We start from the raw sequence: 24,191 nt of genomic DNA, 5'->3' as shown, positions 1-24,191 counted from the left end.
TTGGATGTGTGTGCGGATGTGTGCGTCAATGAATGAATAGATACATGCATGTATGTATGTGTGGATGAGTGTGTGTCTGAACTAATTCTCTGTCACTGATAGGGCCTGTCACTGATAGGGCCTAAAGCCATGGTTTTCGTGGCATTACGAATGCCATGAAATCCATGGCGGTAGGCAGGGTCATGATACCGCTGAGTGGACATTAGCAGCCACCAGGCTGGCGATTGTTATCTGCAGTACAGCAGCTGGTACCGCCATGGCGGTCGGAGGGGTACATTGGCGAGTTGGCTTCAGCCAACCTGCTAATGTCATAATGTGGCGGTAAGTTCCGCCAGGCTGTTGGCAGTAATACCACCACGTTATCTCCTACCGCCGGGGTCATGATGACCCCCTTAGTGTCTTATTACATGGATATGTGTGTGTGGGTGTGTCAGTGTATGCATCACTGTGTGTGGGTGTGTAGGTGCATGCATCAGTGTGTGCCTGGGTGTGTTAGTCTGTGCGTCACTGTGTGCCTGGTTCTGATAGTGTATGCATTAGTGTGTTTCTGGGTGTGTTAGAGCATTTATCAGTGTGTGCCTGGGTGTGTCCATGTATGTAACAGTGTGTCTGGGTATGTTAGTGTATCTATCAGTGTATGTCTGGGTGTGTCAGTGTATGTATCAGTTTGTGTTTGAGCATGTTAGTGCATGCATCAGTTTTTGCTGGCGAGTGTTACTGTATGTATCACTGTGTATTTGGGTGTGATAGTGCATGGATCAGTGTGTGCCATGCTATGTTAGCATCAGCTAGTGTATGCATCACTGTGTTTCTAGTTGTGTTAGTGAATGCATCAGTGTGAGCCTGCCTGGGTGAGTGTGTCAGTATATGTATGAGTGTGTGGCATGGTGTGTCTGTTTGGGGAGATTTGTAGATGTAGTATGAATGGAGAAAGAAATAATTAGTTACCTACATTAGTGTGATGAATGGGTCCATCAATCTAATTAAAAATAGAGAACACGTAAGTGTAAATTTAACTTTTAGATCATAAATTTGAATATTAAAGTTTCACATACTGCAATGAAAAGAGTATTGTTAAGAATAAAACACAACAGACTTATCACTGTGAAGCAGTTATTCATATAATCTAAGCATTTTGTTTTCCCTTTTTCACTGTTCACAGCTTCTATACTTTTACACCATAAATGAAGTGTTGTATAGAGACATATAATTGAACACGTGGGAAAAACAATCATACAGACTGTAAAAAAAACAACAGAATTGCATAGTATGTTATTGTAAATAAACCACAATATATCTTGCAGTCACTATAAATAATTACCTAACTGTTTTACCTTTTCATATTAACTATTGTAATACACATATGGTTAAGGTATTTTTCTTAATAAGGTTCTTATAATATAATCATTATATATGAATAATATTAGTATATACTGTAGAGAGACTCATACAACCATCATCCCTAGAACACGGTATGATGTTGTAGAAACTGGTAGTCCATCAACTAGAAGTAGAGTATCTCTGGATTCCAATTCTAATACTTTTTTTAAAGCTTTTTAGGTATCATTGCACTATCTATTTGATTGTGACATTCTTGTTATGATATTTTGTCCACCTTGCTTAACTTTTTAAAAACAAGTTCAATATCCAGAAGTATGTTTAACTTTAATAACCTTAGCATTTTGTGTTTCTCCATGAATACTTGTTTATCCCAGTTATGACTTTGTGATAGCTGTTTCCAATTTAGTGGTATCTTCACTGTTTTGTCCATGGAATATTTTGAATCTCTTATGTAGACATCACTCTCAGAAACCCAATTTAGTGGTATCTTTGTTGTTTTGTACCGGGAATATTTTGAATCCCTTATGTAGACATCATTCTCGGAAGGCCATATAGGGGGTGATTCTAAGTCTGGCGGGTGGCGGAGGCCGCCCGCCAGACTTCCCCCACCAAAATACCGCTCCGCGGTCGAAAGACCGCTGAGGGTATTTTGGGATTTTCCCTGGGCTGGCGGGCGACCGCCAAAAGGCCGCCCGCCAGCCCAGGGCAAATCAACCTTCCCACGAGGACGCCGGCTCAGAATTGAGCCGGCGTAGTGGGAAGGTGCGACGGGTGCAGTGGCACCCGTCGCGTATTTCAGTGTCTGCAAAGCAGACACTGAAATACAAAGTGGGGCCCTCTTACGTGGGCCCCTGCAGTGCCCATGCCATTGGCATGGGCACTGCAGGGGCCCCCAGGGGCCCCGCGGCACCCCCTACCGCCATCCTGTTCCTGGCGGGAGACCCGCCAGGAACAGGATGGCGGTAGGGGGTGTCAGAATCCCCATGCTGTAGGGCAGCGGAAAACCGGCGGGAGACCGCCGGTTTTCCTTGTCTGACCGCAGCCGAACCGCCGCGGTCAGAATGCCCTGCGGAGCACCGCCAGTCTGTCGGCGGTGCTCCCGCCGACCCTGGCCCCGGCGGTCTGAGACCGCCGGGGTCAGAATGACCCCCATAATGTCTTAACTCATTGTACTAAAAGTCCCACAAATGTAGTATTTCATTTATTTTCAGTAGTAATCCTCCTTAGAATTAGGGTTCAAGAAATAGACGGTAGACGGTAGGAATTTGTTTTACAAGGTAATAATTCCTTGAACATAAGGTTGCTGTTGTTACACTCTGTCCATCCAGTTGTATTCTTTAAGTAGATGGTGTGGTGTCTAGGTGGAGTAGTTAGTTTTTCCTAAAAAATAATAGCTATACAACTATATGTTTTGCCTGAAACAGAGCTTTACAATCTGTAATTTGTGTTTCCTGTTTACTTCCATCTGCTAGGCATCACTCTAGCATTAGGATAATATATTTGCCAGTTTTTCTTATAGTCAGAGTTGATAGAAGATCGGATTGCCATTTTCTACAGATATTATTCTGTGATGCTTCTTTATACAATTTGTCAAAACAGATTTGTACTATTAAGTAGATAAATCATTCCAAATCTGGGTTTTTATAAAAAATACAACTTTCACAGCCATGCTGCCATGAGCAACTAAGGTGGTCATTCTGACCTCGGCGGTAAAAGGCGCCTACCGCCGGTCAGAAATCCTCCATAATCCCGCCGCGGTCGCGGAAACCCGCCACGGTCATTCTGACCCGCAGAAGGCAAACCTCAGAAAATCCGACCGCCACAACAGACCGCCAGACCAGCGGTCGGCGGAAAGGTGGAGGTGACAAAACCTCCACCGTCACGCCAACAGAAATACGCCCATGCCATTACGACCCACGAATCCACGCGGCGGTCATTCAAACGCGGAATTCCATTGGCGGGACACACCGCCGCGGTCAGAATACACACAAACGAACAAAACTCAGCCACATTGGACGATTTGAATCCCACACACCTGATACACATACACACACCACTCCCACACACACAATACAATATAAAACACCCACCCACATCACCCACAAACCCCTACGCTAAAAAATTCGTAAAGAAGGCAAGAGCGAGACACCAGCATCCAAAAAATAACAGCCACAGCCACTCAACACCATCACCCACACACTATCCACACACAAAACAACACACACCACCACACTCAACTCACTTAAATACACATACTCCACCCCACACATCATACACACCACCCCATGGCACCCCAAAGACAACCCCGCTTCACAGACGAAGAACTCAGGGTCATGGTGGAGGAAATCGTTCGGGTAGAGCCCCAGCTGTTCGGCACACAGATACAATACACCAGCATTGCCCGGAGGACGGAGCTATGGCAGAGGATTGTCGACAGGGTGAACGCAGTGGGACAGCACCCCAGAAATCGGGAAGACATCAGGAAGCGATGGAACGACCTACGGGGGAAGGTGCGTTCCATGGTATCCAGGCACAACATCGCCGTGCAGAAGACTGGCGGAGGACCCCCACCTCAACCCCCACAATTCACATCATGGGAGGAGGAAGTCTTGAACATCCTGCATCCTGACGGCCTCGCAGGAGTCGGCGGAGGAATGGATACTGGTAAGTTGAATCTTCACTACTGCTTCCCCCCCACCTGCATGCCAAATCAGACCCCAACCCTCACCCCCATCCTCGAACCCCACCCTCACCCACACCCCCATCCTCACCCCCACCCTCACCCCCACCACCATCCTCACCCCCACCACCATCCTCACCCCCACCCCCAGCACACCTATTCCCCGCCAATGTCTCACCATCACAACCCACACATCCCAAAACCTAGGCCTGCATGCGTCCACTAAGCATGGACACCCATCACCAAAGCATGCCCAATGCATATACACATCCCCCCCATAAGCCACCCTCACCAAAGCCCCCACACACGAATGCCAGCACTTGGGGACACGAGAACCCACAGATACACCCATATGCCACACATTGAAACTATAACCATACCTCTATACCCCTGCAGGACCCGACCGTCAACACACCGCGGCGGAGGAGCCAGAATTCTCCACACCCCCCACCCAAGAGGCCGTCAGCGATGACAGCAGCTCTGTCGACCTGGACACCGATGACCAGCCCGGACCATCGGGGACCTCTGGACAGTCGGTTCCCCTCACACAGGCCCAGGCCACTACAGCCCCAAACCCCTCTGGGAACACCAGCACAGCTCCCACGCAGCGGGCCCATGCCTCTGTCTCCAGGGCGCGTCAATCTGCGGTGTGTCTACCACTACAGGGCACCCAGGATAACCCACCACCCCAACAACAACAGGGACCTGGGGGCAGTGGTAGTGGGCACACCGGCCAGGGGGCAGAGGCCCAGGGAAACAGGGGAACTCGGAGGGCAGCTGTGCGACGGGGGGGGAGGAGAGGCCCAGGGAACCCACTCTCCACGAGGTCCTCACCACCATCATGGGAGCATAAAACCGCTCCCAGGAGACGATGGCGACGGTACTGGCCCGGTTCCAGGAGATCCAGGTACTGCAGGAGGAACACTATCGGGGGTACAGGGAGGACATCAGAGCCATCAACACCACCCTGGTTACCATGGTAGGGCTGCTGCAGGACCTCGTCAACAACAGGGCGGACACTGAACAACACCCAAGGGCCCCTGCCACTAGCCTGGACCAAGAACAGCCAACCACCTCCGCCGGCGCTAGTGGACAGGAGGCCCCCGCACAGCAGCAGCCCACCAGACCCCCACCTCCTGCAGGAGAAGAACCACCCCGCAAGAGGGCCCTGAGATCTCGCAAGAAGACAGAGTAGGATGTCAAGACCCCCGCCAGCAATGGATACCACCTGATGTCATCCCACTGTCCCACATTGTCACCCTGTCCATCCTTGAACTGCCCATGCTCCATCTCTCCACAGGCCTCTGGACAATGCACCTGTGTGACTGTTACTCTGGACTCTGCCATGGACATTCCTTCACCATAGCCCCCACCCACTTGAAACCACCCATCCCATTTTGAGCACTTAAATAAACACCTATTTTGCACCAAAATATCTGGAGTCTGGCTGTGATTTCAATAGATTGTAATTGACATGACAGTGCAAATATGTCCTTGTACATGGTGAAGTCAACAAACAGCTGCCACAAAGCTGTAGTCCATGGGGAAACGAAGCACAGGACTCGTAGTGGGGACCCCAGATCTGAAATAGGGAGGGAAAAGCCAAAACTCAGTCATCATACACTGGGGCAAATAGACAGGCAGCAGAGATGCTGGAGAGTAGTTAACATTTACTAAATTATCTTTGAAATGTTACCTGTGTCCTATTGGAAGTACTGTTCAATGATTCTGTCCCTGTTGTCTGTTTCAGCCCCGTCGTCTTCCTCCTCGTCACTCTCCTCAGGTTCCACCGCTGCCACAACACCACCGTCTCGACCATCCTCCTGCAGGAAAGGCACCTGGCGGCGCAAAGCCAGGTTGTGAAGCATGCAGCAGGCCAGGATGATGTGACACACCTTCTTAAGTGAGTACATTAGGGATCCACCTGTCATATGCAGGCACCGAAACCTGGCCTTTAGGAGGCCAAAGGTGCGTTCGATCACCCTCCTAGTACGCCCATGGGCCTCATTGTACCGTTCCTCTGCCCTGGTCCGGGGATTCCTTACTGGGGTCAGTAGCCACGACAGGTTGGGGTACCCAGAGTCCCCCACTAGCCATACACAGTGTCTCTGTAGCTGTTCCATCACGTAAGGGATGCTGCTATTCCTGAGGATGTAGGCGTCATGCACTGACCCTGGGAATTTGGCATTTACATGCGAGATGTACTGGTCAGCCAAACACACCACCTGGATGTTCATTGAATGGTAATTTTTTCTGTTCCTGTACACCTGCTCCCTGTCTCTTGGGGGAACCAAAGCCACATGGGTCCCATCAATGGCACCAATTACGTTGGGAATATGTCCAAGGGCGTAGAAATCACCCTTCACTGTAGCCAATTCGCCCACCTCAGGGAAAATGATGTAGCTCCTCACGGATTTCATCAGGGCAGACAACACTCTGGATAACACCTTCGAAAACATGGGCTGAGACATCCCAGAAGCAATTCCCACGGTTGTCTGAAATGACCCACTTGCCAAAAAATGGAGTACTGACATGACCTGCACCAGAGGGGGAATCCCTGTGGGTTGGCGGATGGGGGACATCAGGTCGGGCTCCAGCTGGGCACACAGTTCATGGATAGTGGCACGGTTAAGACGGTAGGTCAGGATAATGTGGCGTTCTTCCATTGTCGACAGGTCCACCAGCGGTCGGTACACGGGAGGATTCATCCGTCTCCTCGCCCAACCCAGCGGACGGTGCCTAGGAAGGACAACATGGAGCACACAGTCAAGCAACCCACAGGTACGTACTCACAGCTAGCACAGTATACGATTCTCTATGCAGTGAATGGCGTGTCTGAGTGGCTATGCAAGGCCTAGGCTTGTGTGACGCAGTTGAAATTGAGCCATGTGGGCCCTGGAAATGGCGGCTGCCTGACCTGTGAAGTGTGACAATGGGATGTGAGGTCAATGCGCTGGCGTGGCACACCGCGGCGGGCGGCGGGCGAAGACCGCGGCGCAAAGCCGCATTGGTTAACATTGAAGCCTATGGGTTTCAGGAGCCAATGGCGAAGGGCGCCGGCGGTGGCGGGACGCACCGCCGCGGTACGCACCGCCGCGGACGTCACCGCCATTTTGTATCTACTTATCCACTTGCGACTTGAACTTTCACAGGAGAGGACCTATACTGCAAGTGTTGCTGTGACCTCGGTCTGGAAGGGACAATGGCTGCTGCGCCTGGGGAAAGGGCCCCTGCCTTCACTGGAGAGGAGTTGGAGAAACTTGTGGATGGGGTCCTCCCCCAGTATGCGCTACTCTACGGTCCTCCGTGAGTTTAATTCAATATGGATTTGGGGCCACTGGCTGGCTTGGGGGCCTGGCGGGGGGCCTGGCGGGGATGGGGGGCATGTTGGGCCTGGCGGGGGGCCTGGCGGGGGGCCTGGCGGGGATGGGGGGCATGTTGGGCCTGGCGGGGGTCCTGGCGGGGGGCCTGGCGGGGATGGGGGGCATGTTGGGCCTGGCGGGGGGCCTGGCGGGGGGCCTGGCGGGGATGGGGGGCATGTTGGGCCTGGCGGGGGCATGGCGGGGGGCCTGGCGGGGATGGGGGGCATGTTGGGCCTGGCGGGGGGCATGGTGGGGGGCCTGGCGGGGATGGGGGGCGTTGGGCCACTGGAAAGGAAAATGCTGACAAACTTGAACGTGGTATTTCTCCCTCCCTGTACGTGTCATATAGGTCCGCGCCCATGAGAAGATCGGGATTTGGCGTGCCATCGCCAAGGAAGTCCGGACCCTGGGGGTCCACCATCGACGGGGCACCCACTGCCGCAAGAGGTGGGAGGACATCCGCCGCGGGACCAAGAAGACCGCCGAGTCTCTGCTGGGGATGGCCTCCCAACGTAGGCGGGGTGCCTGCCGTCAACTGAGCCCCCTGATGTTCCGGATCCTGGCGGTGGCCTACCCTGAATTGGATGGGCGCGTGAGGGCAGCACAGCAGACACAAGGGGGTGAGTACAAGCATTATCTACTCTGTTGTCGCGCAGTGGAGGTGTCTGGTTGGGGGAGGAGGGCTGGGGGTCCCCCTAGGCCAGGGCGATATCTGTAGGCTGGGCACCCCCGTAAGCCCCTGTGTCCCCAGCCACCACCCTCAGTAGTTTGTCAGTACAGCCATCCCTGGGCCGAGTCATCCATGGGTGCAGTTGTCAACTCTAGGCGTGTAGGGCATGTTCCACGGAATGCGTAGCGGACCCCAAGTGCGCAACTTAGTGCAGGGGGCATCTGTGTCTGTCATGTCCGCTAACTGTACCGGAGATCCATGTACTCAATATCCCTTTATTTCTCTCTCCCCCCCCCTTTTTGTTTGTCTTTCTGTGCTTGTGTGCATCAGCATCATCAGGCGGAGGAGAAGTGGCATCGGGGCAGGAGGGAGCTGCATCTCACATGGCCCAGGAGGGCCATGCCACAGAGTCAGACTGGACCAGTGAGACGGAGGGCGAGGGGAGCTCCACGACGGGGACGACTGGACCCTGCAGCGACACGGACACGTCCTCGGAAGGGGGCTCCCTTGCGGGGGTGGCACCATCCGTGCCCCCCGCCATTACAGGTACAGCCGCCACCCAGCGCACCATCTCCGCCCTCCCAGCAGCCCCTCAGCGTTCGCCCCGTGCCCGCTCTGCCAGGAAGCCGGGCATCTCCTTCGCCCCAGGCACCTCAGGCCCTGCCCCTGTTACCCCCGCTGCCCTCAGTGAGGAGGTCATTGACCTCCTCCGAACGCTCATTGTTGGGCAGACTACCCTTTTGAATGCCATCCAGGGGGTGGAGAGGGAGGTTCATCGCAGCAATGCGTACCTGGAGGGCATTCATTCGGGTCAGGCTGCCCATCAGCGATCGTTCCAGGCTCTGGCCTCAGCACTGACGGCAGCCATTGTCCCTGTCTCCTGCCTGCCTCTACTAACTCCCTCCTCCCAGTCTCCTGTTCCTCTGCCTGTCCCACCCACACCATCAGACCAGCCTGCACACACCTCAACACCCAAGAGAAGCTCATCCAAACATAAGCACCACAGATCACGCAGACATTCACACACGCAACATTCCGATGCAGACATGCCAACAGTCACTACCACCTCTGTGACCCCCACCTCCTCGTCTCCCTCCTCCCTCCCTGTGACGTCTACACTCACACCTCCATTCACCTCACCATCAGCCAGTGTTTCCATCACCAGCACACCCTCCACTCCAGTCCGCACACGTGCAGTCACCACCCCCACTGCCATTTACACGTCCCCTGTGTCCTCTCCCACTGTGTCTGTTACCCCCTCTTCCACACCACACAAACGCAGCCACCCACCCACCCAACAGCCATCCACCTCACGACAGCCTATCCCTCCTGCACCTGCACCCAAAGACAGCAAACGTGACTCACCTACAACCACATCCTCTCCCTCCACTCCCATTCCCACTGTACCTCCCACTCTCCATTGTCCCAAGAAGCTCTTCCTCGCCACTACTAACTTCTTTCCTGACCCTGAGCCCCCCCCTCCTTCTCGTCGGGGTAAGAAGAGCACCTCAGCCACCACCAGCCCTGCAGCCCCCTTGACAAGGGTGCAGGGGTATTGGAGCCCGCCAGCCCGCATGTCTGGATCTTCGCCCAGCAGCAAGGGGACAGCCAGCCCACCCCCTGGGAAGAGGAGCAGAAGGCGGAAGGGGCGCCGCAGGAGCCCGCCTTCTACATCCCCCCCGGACACCACCCAGAGACAGTCACCAGCCACAGCTCCAAAGGGAGGAAAGGGCCACAGGCCCACGACTAAGGAGGGCAAGGGCAGCAAGTCGGAGAGGTCAGGCAGCAGGCCTGCTGCCCAGGAGGAGCCCACAACCCCCATAGCCGCTGCCCCGGGAGGAACCGGCACAGCTGCCCCGGGAGAGCCCACCACCCCCATAGCCGCTGCCCAGGGAGGACCCAGCCCAGCTGGCCAGGAGGGCCCCACCACCCACAGCCCAGGTGGGCAGTGAAGGAGCACCATCCCCGCTGCCCAGGAGGGCACCACCAGGCAATTAGCAGTTGGCCATAGACCGGCCGCCGTCTCAAGAACCGCTGAACTGGGCCCTTCAGGGCAAGGACCGCTGAACTGGGCCCCGCCGTCTCAAGAACCGCTGAACTGGGCCCTTCAAGGCAAGGAGCGCTGAACTGGGCCCCGCCGTCTCAAGAACCGCTGAACTGGGCCCTTCAAGGCAAGGAGCGCTGAACTGGGCCCCGCCGTCTCAAGAACCGCTGAACTGGGCCCCGCCGTCTCACGCACCGCTCCGCTGGGCCCCGCCGTCTCAAGAACCGCTGAACTGGGCCCCGCCGTCTCAAGAACCGCTGAACTGGGCCCTTCAAGGCAAGGAGCGCTGAACTGGGCCCCGCCGTCTCAAGAACCGCTGAACTGGGCCCTTCAAGGCAAGGAGCGCTGAACTGGGCCCCGCCGTCTCAAGAACCGCTGAACTGGGCCCCGCCGTCTCACGCACCGCTCCGCTGGGCCCCGCCGTCTCAAGAACCGCTGAACTGTGCCCCGACGTCTCAAGAACCGCTTAACTGGGCCCTTCAGGGCAAGGACCGCTGAACTGGGCCCCGCCGTCTCACACACCGCTCCGCTGGGCCCCGCCGTCTCAAGAACCGCTGAACTGGGCCCTTCAAGGCAAGGAGCGCTGAACTGGGCTCCGCCGTCTCAAGAACCGCTGAACTGGGCCCCGCCGTCTCAAGAACCGCTTAACTGGGCCCTTCAGGGCAAGGACCGCTGAACTGGGCCCCGCCGTCTCACGCACCGCTCCGCTGGGCCCCGCCGTCTCAAGAACCGCTGAACTGGGCCCTTCAAGGCAAGGAGCGCTGAACTGGGCCCCGCCGTCTCAAGAACCGCTGAACTGGGCCCCGCCGTCTCACGCACCGCTCCGCTGGGCCCCGCCGTCTCAAGAACCGCTGAACTGGGCCCCGCCGTCTCAGGAACCGCTGAACTGGGCCCTTCAAGGCAAGAACCGCTGGCCCTTTGGCAGACGTGGCAGGGCAGGATCTATCTCGGGCAGGGCTGCAGGATGTCCTCTGGCCAACTTGCCTCCTCCAGTGGCAGTGGGGTCTGTTATGGACTGTATGGACTGTGGCTTTGCTCTCCCCAGGATGGCCCAGTGGGCAGGCCACCCACTGTATGGACTGTATGGACTGTGGCTTTGCTCTCCCCAGGATGGCCCAGTGGGCAGGCCACCCACTGTATGGACTGTTTGGACTGTGGCTTTGCTCTCCCCAGGATGGCCCAGTGGGCAGGCCACCCACTGTATGGACTGTTTGGACTGTGGCTTTGCTCTCCCCAGGATGGCCCAGTGGGCAGGCCACCCACTGTATGGACTGTTTGGACTGTGGCTTTGCTCTCCCCAGGATGGCCCAGTGGGCAGGCCACCCACTGTATGGACTGTTTGGACTGTGGCTTTGCTCTCCCCAGGATGGCCCAGTGGGCAGGCCACCCACTGTATGGACTGTTTGGACTGTGGCTTTGCTCTCCCCAGGATGGCCCAGTGGGCAGGCCACCCACTGTATGGACTGTTTGGACTGTGGCTTTGCTCTCCCCAGGATGGCCCAGTGGGCAGGCCACCCACTGTATGGACTGTATGGACTGTGGCTTTGCTCTCCCCAGGATGGGCCAGTGGTCATGGAGTCCCCTCGTGGATCTGGCGTCGTGTACTCAAGTGGCTGAGGTGCCCCCCCTTCCCTTCCCCCTGAGGTGCCTGTCCTATTTTCTTTCTGATGCCCCTGCAGTGTTCTCTCCGTGGAGTTCTTGTCGTGGGACTGGGCCTTGCCCCTTTGCACAGGACCCCTGTGATCCACGGACAGTGGTTGGACTACATTTAGTAGCTGTATATATTTTGTACATAGTTTATTTATTTATTGGGATTACTGGTGTACATATTTCAATATATCTGCCCGTTTATGATCTCTTCTTTTGGTCTTTGCATTATTTCGGAGGGGGGTGGTTTGTGGGTTGTGACAGTGATCTGTGGGAATGCATTGATGTGTGTGTTGTAGTGGGTGTGGGTGGGTGGGTGTGTGCCGGTAATCTTTTCCCTCCCTGTGTCGTAGGTGCAGTACTCACCGATGTCTTCCGCGCCGCCGGGCGTGCTCCTGGTATATGAGCAGGAATAGGAGTGCGGGGATGACCTGCAACTCTGGTTCCATACTGCCGGAATCTCGCGTGGAGTGCGTAGAGGTGAGCGTTTTCCCGTTCGTAGTCTGTTTCCGCCGTGTTCTTATCGGCGGTGCTCCCGCCCCGGAAAAGGTGGCAGATTGGTGGGTCGTAATAGGGTGGGCGGTACATTGTCTGCCGCCTGGCTGTTGGCGGGAACCGCCGCGCTGTTTGTTTGTACCGCTGTGGCGGGCGGAGTGTTAAGTTGGCGGGCTGTGTTGGCGGTTCCCGCCAGGGTCAGAATTGCATATTTTAGACCGCCGGCCTGTTGGCGGCTTGGCCGCCGCTTTATCACCGACCGCCAGGGTCAGAATGAGGGCCTAAGTCTACATTAGTCATCATCTCTTCTTCTAACCCACTAATTAGAACCATCAAACAATGTTTCACATCTTGTTGAGTGTTTTGAGCGAAGTGTATAGATCCAGTGCACAGATTTGCAAGATCTCCAATACAAGATGCAGAATTTGTTTTGTCCTATCACTGCACAACCATTCTAACAAAATAAAGAGTTCATAGCACAACCATTTATATGTTTTCCTTTTAATCGCATGAGCCAGATGAGGTAAAGACAATAGTGCATTGAGAACTACATTTGCACAGCAGCTGCCTCCAAAGGGGTTTGACAACTGGTAACCAACAAAATCACCAGCATTTTTTGTATCTTCAAAACTTCTTTGTTCTTTTTTCTTCCCAGGAATATCACTGTGAGTGTTTGAAACATTCGGTTTCACTAAGTATCCATGCTTTTTTTTATAAACCGGACATTGTCCTAAATAAGGAGCATAAGGCCTTCTCAAACAATTGTACTCTTTGACACAACTCGAATCGGCATTTACTTTACTGTCATCAAAGCCTATGAGATACAAACCGGACAAAGTTCTAACCTGTTACAATGCTACATATGACAAACCTTCCTTAAATACGGTACTACCAAAAGGATTTATTTTATTGCTTATGAAACTCATTATGGATTGAAACTTGTGATTAAAATACCTACAAATAGTAGCAGGATCGAAAGAGTGAAATTCTCCTTCTGTCTTAAAATTAATATCCTTAATGTTACAGTTTGCTTCTCTTATAAACTCAAGTAAATCATTCACTGCATACTCTGAGCAACTAAGTGTCATAAACTAAGTAGGTGCACCTACGTTTCACAGCAATTATTCAAATTCTCCATGAAGAGGATACCAATATTCGTCGATACCACGTTGACATGCCATCAAATTTATTCAGTTTTATTCCAAGTTTTCCTCATTACCTTGTACTTTGTTAGCAAACTCCCTTGCAGAGAGATTTTGCAGATAATCTTCTGTCTTTAGAATGTGGTTTACAAAATAAGACAGTCCTAACAAGTCAATCTCAAACAAAGATGTAATAAATAGGGAATACACTGGCAAAACCAAGGATCCGCTGAATATAATCTCATTGACCTCTTGATCTGTAATCACCTGCTGGTATTTGTACAGTCTAGTCATCTTAGCATCCACCCGCTCCAGTGGGAAATAGCTATGGAAAACAGCGAGTCTCTAAACATTTTTCCACACACACTCATTGGAACTCCTTTAGATTCTTATATTTGAAAAAGAGCAGTAACATCGGCAATAGCTTTTTTGGAATGAAGTGGATGGATACTATGGTGCTCATATACTACTTTTGATTTTTGTTTACCCACTTTTTCAATCTGTCCACATGATTACGTTTCATCATCATTACAACTCACATCTGCAATAATATCAGCATTTTTGTAAAAAAGACATTATTTTGTTTCAAGTATAATGTGGCTTTTTCACTTTACCAACATCTACTAACTCTTGCCAATTTTGTTTTCTTTTTGGTGGGCCACCATTTACTAGAATGATGAGTGTTTCATCAATATCTCTTTGAACACCCACAGTCTCAATATTTTGTTTAAAATTTAAAGGAAGGTAGACAACTCTTCCTTTAAGTCATTTCTGTAGCTCTGTTGGTGACATTTTCCCTGTCTTTGGTTCCATTAAAACTATTTCTTGAAATGACTGTATAGTTTGTGGTAGAATTGATTCATTAACATTTAATTGTTGAAGTTATTCCTGGATCAATACCAATCCTAATCTGCTATTTATTGCTCTAGCTGGGATCTTATTATCCTCTAACCTATCATGACAATATTTACATAATATTTCCTGTGTTGATAAATCAGAGCTTTACTCTACAAATAAATATGCACCAAATTCCTGCCACTTATCTTTGTGTTCTTCCTCAGTATTAGAAAATACAACTACTTCACATTTCTGGCTTATGTAGTTAGGTTGGCAACAATAGATGCCAATACAGTCTGGTTTCTCTTAGGATACTGTTCTAAACTTTGCTATCTCTGGTACAAATCTTTCAATAGTAATTGCTGTGTCCTGTTGCTCTACAGCACAAGTACCAATTTCCTCAGATTGAACATCTTCACAAACTTTCTCCACTTTGCCACAGTTCCATGCAATAAAGCTCTACTCATCCCTCCTAAACGTAAATCTGGAGTTTTCACATGCCAAAGTCTCCTAAGTAAGTTTCACTTTTTTGAATGATGCACAGCTAACATTCTAAAGTGTTGAAAGTATTCCTACACACTTTTTTTGATGAACACGGCAGTTAATGCCCTTGTGAATTACTGTATTTATTAACTTTAAATTAATCTAATCCATGCAACATTACAATTTTCTGTTTTAGACTTCTGCATGAAAATTCTCTTAGAAAAGTTCTCAATTTCTCCATTGATTCCTGATTAACACTGCAAATACTGCCAAAATTTCATCTGTACATAGGGGCCTGTATATACCTTCCTTGTACCTGTTCAGCTATTACTTTTTCTAAGTTCCAAGGAAATAGCTCTTCTTTTTCTATTGGACTACCATCTTTTACCTCATAGCGATGACCATTATGTCAACTGTGTAGCATTAATGTGTTTCCGCGTAAGTAACTCTCTTCATTACAAAATGACTGTGTACTTGTGTTTACATTCATGTAAGGAAATGCCTCCTTGGCATGGTTATCCCCTGACATTTTGCCTTTGCTGGTGCCAAGTTATGATTTGAAAGTGTGCTGAGGCCTGCTAACCAGGCCCCAGCACCAGTGTTCTTTCCCTAACCTGTACCTTTGTCTCCACAATTGGCACACCCTGGCATCCAGGTAAGTCCCTTGTAACTGGTGCCCCTGGTACCAAGGGCCCTGATGCCAGGGAAGGTCTCTTAGGGCTGCAGCATGTCTTACGCCACCCTGGGGACCCCTCACTCAGCACAGACACACTGCTTGCCAGCTTGTGTGTGCTGGTGGGGAGAAAATGACTAAGTCGACATGGCACTCCCCTCAGGGTGCCAGGCCAACCTCACACTGCCCATGGCATAGATAAGTCACCCCTCTAGCAGGCCTTACAGCCCTGAGGCAGGGTGCACTATACCATAGGTGAGGGCATAGGTGCATGAGCACTGTGCCCCTACAGTGTCCAAGCAAAACCTTAGACATTGTAAGTGCAGGGTAGCCATAAGAGTATATGGTCTGGGAGTCTGTCATACACGAACTCCACAGCACCATAATGGCTACACTGAAAACTGGGAAGTTTGGTATCAAACTCCTCAGCACAATAAATGCACACTGATGCCAGTGTACATTTTTATTGTGAAATATACCCCAGAGTGCATCTTAGAGATGCCCCCTGAAAACATACCCGACTTCCAGTGTGGGCTGACTAGTTTTGCCAGCCTGCCACACACCAGACATGTTGCTGGCCACATGGGGATAGTGCCTTTGTCACTCTGTGGCTAGTAACAAAGCCTGTATTGGGTGGAGGTGCTTCTCACCTCCCCCTGCAGGAACTCTAACACCTGGCGGTGAGCCTCAAAGGCTCACCCCTTTGTCACAGCGCCACAGGGCATCCCAGCTAGTGGAGATGCCCGCCCCCTCCGGCCACGGCCACACTTTTGCCGGAGATAATGAGAAAAACAAGGAGGAGTCACTGGCCAGTCAGGAAAACCCCTAAGGTGTCCTGAGCTGAGGTGACTCTGACTTTTAGAAATCCTCCATCTTGCAGATGGAGGATTCCCCCAATAGGATTAGGGATGTGCCCCCCTCCCCTCAGGGAGGAGGCACAAAGAGGGTGTAGCTACCCTCAGGGATAGTAGCCATTGGCTACTAACCCCCCAGACCTAAACACACCCCTAAATTGAGTATTTAGGGGCCCCCAGAACCTAGGAATAGAGATTCCTGCAACCTGAAGATGAAGAAGGACTGCTGACCTGAAGCCCTGCAGAGAAGACGGAGACACCAACTGCTTTGGCCCCAGGCCTACCGGCCTGTCTCCCCACTTCGAGAAAAACTGCAAGAGCGACGCGTCCCCCAGGGTCCACCGACCTCTGAAGCCTCAGAGGACAACCCTGCATCTAAAAGGAGCAAGAACTCCAGAGGACAGCAGCCCTGTTCCAAAGAAACTACAACTTGCAACAAAGAAACAATTTTTAAAGGACTTCACGTTTCCTGCCGGAATCGTGAGACTTTCCACTCTGCACCCAACACCCCCGGCTCGACCTGTGGAGAAACAACACTACAGGGCAACACTACAGGGCAACTGCGAGCCCGTGAGTAGCCAGAGTTGACCCCCCTGAGCCCCCACAGCGACGCCTGCAGAGGGAATCCAGAGGCTTCCCCTGACCGCGACTGCCTGCTTCAAAGAACCCGATGCCTGGTAAAGACACTGCCCCCGCAGCCCCCAGGACCTGAAGGATCTGACCTCCAGTGCAGAAGCGACCCCCAGGTGGCCCTCTACTTTGCCCAGGTGGTGGCTATTCCGAGGACCCCCCCCTTGCCTGCCTGCTTCGCTGGAGAGACCCCTGGGTCTCCCATTGAACCCTATTGCAAACCCAACGCCTGTTTGCACCTGTGCCACTGAGGGTGTACTTTTTGTGCTGACTTGTGTCCCCCCGGTGCCCTACAAAACGCCCCTGATCTGCCCTCCGAAGTCGCGGGTACTTAACTGCTGGCAGACTGGAACCCGGGGCACCCCCTTCTCCATTGAAGTCTATGCGTTTTGAGCACCACTTTGACCTCTGCACCTGACCGGCCCTGAGCTGCTGGTGTGGTAACTTTGGGGTTGCCCTGAACCCCGAACAGTTGGCTACCTTGGACCCAACTTTGAACACTGTAGGTGTTTTACTTACCTGCAAAACTAATCAAAATTTACCTCCCCCAGGAACTGTGAAAATTACACTGTGTCTAGTTTTAAAATAGCTTATTGAAATTTTTGCTAAAACTGTACATGATATTGTGTTGATTCAAAGTTCCTATGATACCTCAGTGAAATACCTTTCATTTGAAGTATTACTTGTAATTCTTGAACCTGTGGTTCTTGAAAGAAACTAGGAAAAAATATTTTTCTATATAAAAACCTATTGGCCTGGAATTGTCTTAGAGTGTGTGTTCCTCATTTATTGCCTGTGTGTGTACAACAAATGCTTAGCACTACCCTCTGATAAGCCTACTGCTCGACCACACTACCACAAAATAGAGCATTAGAATTATCTCTTTTTGCCACTATACTACCTCTAAGGGGAACCCTTGGACTTCTAACTTTGAAATAGTGCATACAGAGCCAACTTCCTACATTGGTGGGTCAGCGGTGGGGTACAAGACTTTGTATTTGCTGGACTACTCAGCCAATACCTGATCACACGACTAAATTCAAAAAATTGTCATTAGAAACTGATTTTTGAAATTTGAGCTATTTTTCTAAATTTTTAAAAGTCCTGCTAGGGCTTGGTGTTAGTCCCTGTTAGCATTTCTTTTAGAGTTTAAAAGTTTTGTAAAAGTTTGAATTAAGTTCTAGAGATAGTTTTAGATTCTTAAAAAGTATTCCAACTTTTAGAAACAAAATGTCTACTACAGAAGAGAATGTGATGGAACTCAACCTCACCCCTTCCCTGCATCTTATGATGTCAGAGTTAAGGTCTCTCTGTAAAATCAAAAAGACTGCTTCAAACCCTACCAAAGTACAGCTCCAGGAGCTCTTGGCAGAGTTTGCTAAAAACAACCCCTCTGATGATGCCTTCACAGAGAGGGACACTAGTGAGTTGGAGGAACTCCCACCTCCAACCCTAGATAGGGAGAACAGGGTTCCTCCAACCCTGACTCCAAGTGTGATAGTCAGAGATGCTGCTTCTCTCACAGGAGAGTCCAGCAACTCTGGAAGTATTGAGGACAGCCTCAATGAAGATGACCTCCTGCTAGCCAGGTTGGCCAAAAGATTGGCTTTGGAAAGATAGATCCTAGCCATAGAAAGGGAAAGACAAGAGATGGGCTTAGGTCCCATCAATGGTGGCAGCAATATAAATAGGGTCAGAGATTCTCTTACTTTCCCTTACGAAGGAGATTCGGGAGAAGTTTGAGATCTCTGAAAACAATCAGGCTAAGATACAAGAAGCGGGCGTGATTTTGGAGACTAAGATCAATCAGTTAACAGATCGGGTTGGCAAGGTGGAGGAGGCCATGGAGCAGCAGAAAAGTCAGGTGCTGGCCAACTCTCAAGACATTGCGCATCTTAGGCGGGGGGAGAGGGCTCTACAGGATAAACTAGAGTTTTTGGAGAATAACATGAGAAGAAATAATATTAGAGTTCTTGGAGTACCGGAGGGGGCGGAAGGAGCAGACCTCAAGGGTTATTTGGTATCATTGATAAAAGATGCAATGCCGGGTCTAGCGCATCTGAAATTGGAGGACGACATTCAAAGGACACACCGAGACCCGTTCAAAAAGAACGCGGGAAGGAAATCCCCTAGAAGAATTCTAGTGAACTTTGTCACAATAAAAGAGAAGATTCTGTCTGAGGCTTTGAAGGTGGGAAACTTTGTTAAGGATGACTGGTTCTTCAAAATTCGGTCAGATGTCTCCAGAGCAACTTTGGACATGCAGTGGGAGCTGGGGAATTTAATGCAAGACCTTCGCTCTTTGGGAGCAATGGTGCAGTTAAGGTTTCCGGCGGCCCTGCGGATTATGTGGCAGAATAAAACTCATAATATAAGAGAGCCAGAGGAGGTTAAGGCCTTTATAGAGCAGATAAAGTCGTCGCAATAATGTAATGGTATTGCTATGATTGAAGATTGCCCGGTGTGCGGAGGGCTCTATGGGATAAGCAATGGCTGTCCTATTAAAAATAGGGAGGGTTCCCATGGGTGCTGGGGTAGGGGTATAAGGGGGTTTGGAGAATTTGTTGTTTTGGGTGTGGGAGCATAAGGGGAAAAAAGGTTAAAAATACAAATGCCCTCAAAATGGGTTTTTTATGAAGTAAGAAGGGGAGGATCCAAGTATTTTCTTTTCTTTTTCTTGTTATAGGATGGGTAAGCAGGAGGGCTTATTATTAAAAATAAGCTCATGGAATATCAATGGGCTTAGGGTCAAGTGTAGAGGAAGGAAGATTTTGCAATTTCTTAGGCAGGCGGAGGAGGATGTGATTATATTACAAGAGACGCATCTCTCACGAGAAGAATCGGAAAATGTGATTAAAAATACAAGGTGGATATCGAGGGGTATAGTGACCAACCAGTCGTGCCCAATCAAAGGCGTTGCTATTCTTTTTAAAGAAAAAATAGTGAAGGGATTATGTATAGGGGCGGTGCATGTTGACTTAAAGGGTAGATGGGTGGTGGCTGAGGTCGGCTTTTTTGGCTTATGGCTCACGATCGCAGGTTATTATGGACCCAATACAGATTATTCTACTTCATTTATAGAACTGTTCAATCTTCTCCTGAAAACGAAATACCCGGTTGTATTAGGTGGGGACTTTAATATATTATTGAATTTGGCCTTGGACAAATCCACTACCCGGGGGACAGCTAATTCCCCTAGATGTAGGTTATTGGTTAAACAGGCGATAACCGATCTGGGGTTGGTGGACGTGTGGCAGGTTAAGGGGGGTGTAGGACCCAGATTTACTTTTCATAACAAGAAATATGGGCATAAGTCCAGAATAGATTTTTTTCTATTGCAGAATAGCTTGATAGGAAATGTTTCCTCAATAGTACATGCCCCGGCACATCTATCAGATCATGCGGCTGTTAAGTTGTATCTCTCCTTCACGGCGCAAGTTCCTAGGCTTCGATGTACAATAAGTCGCTCATTATTATTGGATGACCTGATTATTGAGACATAAAGAAAGGATACAATAGAATTTTTTTAAGTGAATCAGGGGTCTGCTAGTTTGCAAATTGTTTGGGATGCGTACAAAACCTATATAAGGGGGAGGTTGATTAATTTGGCTGTATTTAGGCGCAGGGAGGAGAGAGAGAAATTATGTAGTGTTGAGACCAGTATAGCGATTTTGCAGGATTCTATACAAGCTGCACAGGAAACGGGGAATAGGGATCAATTAATGTTACTCGAACGACAGCATGAGGAAGCCTACTTGAAATTAGAGTATCTATTGGAAGCTCGAGAAAGAAAGAAATGGGAAGCTAGTCAGTACGCGCATTATGAATATGGGGAAGGGTGCAGTAAGTTACTGGCTTGGAAGGTAAAATCTGATCATTCAAAGAAACATATCTCTTCAATTAGGTCTAAGGCTACTGGTCAGATTTGTGTAGAAGGAACAGAAATAGAAGCTGCTTTTGTTTCCTTTTTTCAAGATATGTATTCAGATGAGCTGCGGAACTCTGAGGAGCAGGTCAGAGATTTCTTGGCTACGGTTAGGCTGCCATGTCTGGAGAGCTCAGCGTTACATATTTTAGAAGGAGAGGTAACCGGGTCTGAATTAATTGATATCTTTAAGGGTTTGAAGAGAGGAAAAGCCTCGGGCCCAGATAATCTCCAGAATGAGCTATATTTGGTGCTGAGGGAAGAATTCATTCCGGTTCTATTGAAATTGTTTATTCATATGCTCTTGGAAGGGGGCCACGCACCGAGCTATTGGATGGAGGCAGTAATTTGTTTGATCTTGAAGCCCCGTAAGGACCCAACACAGTGCTCTTCTTATCGACCTATTTCACTACTGAATTCAGACTATAAAATTTATACAAGTCTGTTATCTAAAAGGCTGGGGAAGGTTTTGCCAGGACTAGTCCATCCAGATGAGAAAGGGTTTATTAAAGGTAGAGAGCTACAGGAATTAGTTCACGATTTACTGGTGGCAATAGATTTGGCTTTAGCAGAGAGACTTCCCCTTGCAATAATAACTTTTGACGCAGCCAAGGCATTTGATCAGGTAAACTGGTTATTTTTGCAGGTGGTTATGGAAAGGTTTGGATTAGGGACTACTTTTATCAGAGCAGTTAATGAACTATATAGATCACCAACAGTGAGAATTCTGATCAATGATGTGCTTTAACAAGAAGTAGCTATTTTCAGAGGGACGCGTCAGGGTTGTCCCTTGTCCCCTTTGGTATTTGATTTATATATTGAGCTGCTTGCAACACTGCTTAGAAACAACAGGGAAATCCTTCCCTTTCAGAGTAGGAGCTGGGAGAAGAAGGTTGCATTATGATAGAGAGGGGCACACGGCCACCCTCGTGGAGCCACTTGTGGCCCTGGGGACTGACACTCCCCAGAGTTGGCTCCTGCTATGTCCCTTGGTGCCCACCCCGGGACATAGCTGTTTGCTGTGGCTTGGCTGTAGCTTTGGAGCTGCGTCCAAGTCACAGCAAACACTCCGGTTTTTGACAGTGAGACCTGTCGAACAGGTCCCACTGTCAAAAAGTGGAGCCTTCATCTCTGTTTCCTGCACACAGGTATGCGAACATAGATCAAGGTTTGCTTCAGCATGCATGGAGATGCTACTTAAAGCAGCTCCTTTTTTACTGAAGCAATGGGACCACGGGAAGGTCTTGAGGCTTCCCCTGTGCTTCAAGATAACCAGTAAAAGGCATAGTTTAAAAAAAACAAAAAATATTAAACAAAACATATACGGACCACGGAGGAGCCCTTGTGAGCTCCCCCACGACATGAAGGGCCGAAAAAAAGACAAAAAAATAATAGCTCAGTGTGGAGGTCACAGACCTTTTCACTGAGCGTTGAGGGTTCAAGTCCAGCCTGACTTGTTTCCCTCCTTTTTTTTACAGTACAAATATTTAAGGGTCATATGAAAGTTGATTTTACTTTTTTAAATGACAAATACATTTGTTTTTTTTAAAATTGTGCAGAAATATCTCATTCTAAGTATATCAGACATCAAAGCCTAAAAAACTCTGGGGCATACTTATACTCTCTTTGCGCCGAATGTCCGTCAAAATTTTTGACGCACAATCGGCGCAAACCCTGCCCCATATTTATACTTTGATGTCCGACCCCGCGGGCGTCAAAGTTCCACCATGTGCGTCATTTTTTGGAAGGGGAAAGCAGCCTTGCGTTAATTATATGCAAGGTAGGCGTTCCCTTCCAAAAAATGACTTTAAGGCCTGTGCGCCTTATTAATACTGTGACGTCATTTTGATGCACAGGAGGGGGCAGGCCCTAAAAAACGGCGCCCAGCCTGATGGGCGCCGTTTTTTAACGCCTGGGTCAGGGCAGGCGTTAAGGGACCTGTGGGCTCAGAAGGAGCCCAGAGGTGCCCTCCCATGCCTCCAGGGTCACCCCCTGCCACCCTTGCCCACCCCAGGAGGACACCCAAGGATGGAGGGACCCATCCCAGGGAAGAAAAGGTAAGTTCAGGTAAGTTTTTTTTTCCGTAATTTTTTTGTGGCATAGGGGGGCCTGATTTGTGCCCCCCTACATGCCACTATGCCCAATGACCATGCCCAGGGGACATAAGTCCCCTGGGCATGGCCATTGGGCAAGGGGGCATGACTCCTGTCTTTGCTAAGACAGGAGTCATTTCAATGGGGGTTGGGCGTAAAAAAAAATGGCACAAATCGGGTTGAGGCCTGAATTTTGCCTCAGACCTGATTTGCCCCATTTTTTGACGTCCAAGCTCCATTTTCCCCTACGCCGGCACAGCCTGGTGTGAGTCATTTTTTTTTTACCCACAGCAGTCCGCTGAGCAGGCTAACGTCATTCAATAAATAAGGCGCCCACATGGCGCTTTGGAATGGCGTTAGCCGCCGGTAAAATTTTTGACGCACAACTGCGTTGGCGCAGTTGTGCATCAAAAAGTATAAATATGGGCCTCTATATCTCTCTCCCTCTCACTCTCTTTCTCTTTCTCTATCTCTCTCCTTCAATCTCTTACTCCCACTAACACACCCACTCAGACACTTATGCACCCACTCATAGACCCATTCTGACCCTCATGGACCCACTCACAGCTCCAGTAAGACCCTCACACACCCTCTCACAGACACACTGATATCCTCATGTACTCACTCACAGACCCACCCACACATTGACGCACCCACTAAAACACTGATGTATAAATTCTCACACCAGACAGACACTCTCACAGCCACTCTCACCGTCAGTTAAACTCTCTTATACCTATTGCTCACACCTAGATAGGCTGCAGCCAACTCCTGGTGCAGATGGCCATGAGCTGCACACAGTGTGAGGTTGGGTGGTTAGGGGGGTGGCTGCAGGGTCTGGCTGCAGGCCAGGTCTTGCAGGAACCTCCGCTGTCCATGGGTGAAGGCCGTGCACAGTTGGGTGCTTGCAAGGGTTAGGCCCTGTGGCCAACAACTGCCGTGCACGGCCAGAGGCCATGCGTGGCAGTGGTTGGATTAATGTATGGTAATGAAAATTACTGTACATCTAAAAAACAAAGAAATTCACTGAAAAAAAGGGTTACAGGGACGTTATAGTTAGGAAATAGAATTAAAGAAACCATAGAAATTCACTTAAAAAAAAAACAAAGGTTACAGGGATGTTATAGTTAGGCTCACAATTTAAACTTACAAAACCATAAAAATCCACCAGTTGTAGTTAGAGTTATCTCAAGTAACTATAACTCGTACCCTTAGGTAACTATAACTTGCACCCTAGCCATGCACTACTAATTACCCCACAAATTACGGCACTCATGACATCTTTGATGACATCATTGATAAAGACACTGTAGCA

The sequence above is a fragment of the Pleurodeles waltl genome, chromosome 4_2, assembly GCF_031143425.1.
Source record: "Pleurodeles waltl isolate 20211129_DDA chromosome 4_2, aPleWal1.hap1.20221129, whole genome shotgun sequence".
Lineage (NCBI taxonomy): Eukaryota > Metazoa > Chordata > Amphibia > Caudata > Salamandridae > Pleurodeles > Pleurodeles waltl.
Note: the sequence above shows the minus strand (reverse complement) of the source record.